The sequence below is a fragment of the Hyposmocoma kahamanoa genome, unplaced genomic scaffold (assembly GCF_003589595.1).
Source record: "Hyposmocoma kahamanoa isolate Upper Pololo Valley unplaced genomic scaffold, ASM358959v1 87, whole genome shotgun sequence".
Taxonomy (NCBI): Eukaryota; Metazoa; Arthropoda; class Insecta; order Lepidoptera; family Cosmopterigidae; genus Hyposmocoma; species Hyposmocoma kahamanoa.
In genome coordinates this window covers 10,059,795-10,061,953 of record NW_020654422.1, presented here as the reverse complement: position 1 = coordinate 10,061,953, position 2,159 = coordinate 10,059,795, and the positions used below count along the sequence as shown (strand labels likewise).

The window sequence follows — 2,159 nt, the reverse complement described above, 5'->3', positions numbered from 1 at the left end:
AAATTTAAAAACTAATTAATACGTTTTTAATAAAAGAGCTAGTTTCCTAATCCTATTAAAAGAGATAACAGCTAAATTCTGACATCGTTTCGCTGCACGGTCGTGACGTTATTTATGACGTTGAAAATAAACGGTGCGCAGTTCGCGTTAAAGGACGAATGTGTACTGTCTTCGTTTTCTTCAGTCTGACTACGGTTATGTGAGTCCTGTAGATAAATAAATCTTTGTAGACAAATGTTTAAAACGAAAACATGTCAGCAATGCATAAAAGACTGCTAAAATAAATCTCACACAAAATTAGGCATTTTTCAATTATTCAATCGTTTCTGAAACTGGTAACGTTAATTTTTCGTACTTTATTTTTTGTAGCCAGCCAATCGTTTCAACAGTGGGCAATTAAAATTATTGTGAGGGAACCCGCGTACCAAATTTAAAGGCATGTTGTCAAACATGCTATGCAGAGATTTGTTAGCCGCAGCCGCGAGTTAGGTGACCGCTATGTTAATGATGATATTAACCTGTCCAACTCGTACTGTGTGTGGAACTATGGAATTTTGCACAGTGGCATCTCGAACCCTCATGAGCTCTCGACTGTAATAAACAACAATAATATGAATATAATTATTTTTCGTTAGTAAATATGTATAATGAGAACAGAGGAAATCGGCAACTAACTCCTAATAGAAACCCGTGCCCAGCTGTGAGATGTATAATCGGTTCTTTAAAAATCCGTAACATGGCAAGAGTCAAGAACATAATTTGTTTCTAGTAATAAAAATTCCAAGAACTATATTCACTTATTAGTCGTGACGTCGTTATAGAGGAAATCTTCTTGGTCTTCTGCTGGAGCTTCTAGAGTAGGCCCATTTACAGGTGTCGTGTAGCTGCAAGATTAAAGAGAATGTGTATTTCCTGTTATATTACTTTGCGACCTCTAATTTAATGTAAAGTATTAGTTTTGGTCAAATTAGCTGAAGATTTGATGTACCGAACATATACAAGGTTATTTTTTAAATACTAACAACCTGAACTATATTACTAACACCATAAACAACAACTTTTGTTCCATGACTTTTTATAAAACATAATAAATCGACCATAAATAAATATTTTAGTAGCAGAAGATTTCCTTGTGATATAGTTCGTCTAAGGAAGTACTGGCACCTTACTAATTTTTGCCGCCAAGCAGTATTGTGAGCATTATTGCGTTCCGGTTTGGAAAGGTAAGGTTGCTGGTGAAATTACAGGCACATGGGACTTGTCAACTTATATCTCAAGGTGACGAGCGCAGTGGAAGTTTTAGGGGAACTGTGACGGGATCAATGTCGTCAGACTTTTGCGAAGTTAATAACCGTATAGTTAGTAACCGATATTCGCCGTTTCTATACTCCATATACAACTTTATTCCCCACAAAAATCCCCACTGAAGTTTGTAATTCCCTAGACAGTATTAAATAGCCTAAAATCGCCTTTATCTGTTTATAAGGTAGCCTAAATTTTCGCCAAATCGCCGATAGCTTTTTATTGTCGCCGCACGACCCCTCGAAATAGCCTAAGTGGCGAAAAATCGCCCAATCTGGCACCACTGCCTAGGATCTTTGCGATTAAAAGGGTAACCTAGCACAAACACGAAAATTTTTTTGTCCGAAATAACGTTTGTTCAAATTTTCACTACACCGAAAACCGAACTATAACGAAACAGTTGTTCTTTCAGGATATGTTGAATATTTATCGCAAAGACACGATTAGGTTCAGTTAGGTTCTTTTTTTTCTCGAAGGAAGGAGGGAATCCTTATGGATACCATAGGTCCGGACCGGATGGCATGCCCGACTTTACTGGGAAGTGTGACCAGTGACCTACGGACTAAAACCTCCTCCATAATAATTACACACTACAGACTCGAGGTCCGTACCCTTTATTAAATACATTACTTTATTAATTCTTTAAAACGATTTTCGTCTCTGATTTCCACGCTTATTTTTATATTAGTTGCACTATTCCATTTAATCTAGCCGAAGATTTTTTTGAATTTTTTTTCTTTTTCTTTTATCTATATTTTTTTTAATTTTTTTTTTGTAAGTAATTACTTTTATTAACTTACTATATATATATTGGATATACCGGTCCTGTCTGCGAGTCGTGATGCGAGATCGTCCTC

General features: G+C 36.1%; 1 long non-coding RNA gene across 1 annotated transcript; it reads right to left on the bottom strand.

Annotated features, from left to right (window-relative positions):
• Window positions 1-1,088, bottom strand: LOC113235476. Its single transcript, XR_003310868.1, has 3 exons — window positions 798-1,088; window positions 519-591; window positions 1-206 (listed from the first exon to the last, which is right to left on the bottom strand). It is a non-coding gene; the product is annotated as an uncharacterized LOC113235476 (long non-coding RNA).
• Between the last annotated feature and the right edge of the window lie 1,071 nt (window positions 1,089-2,159).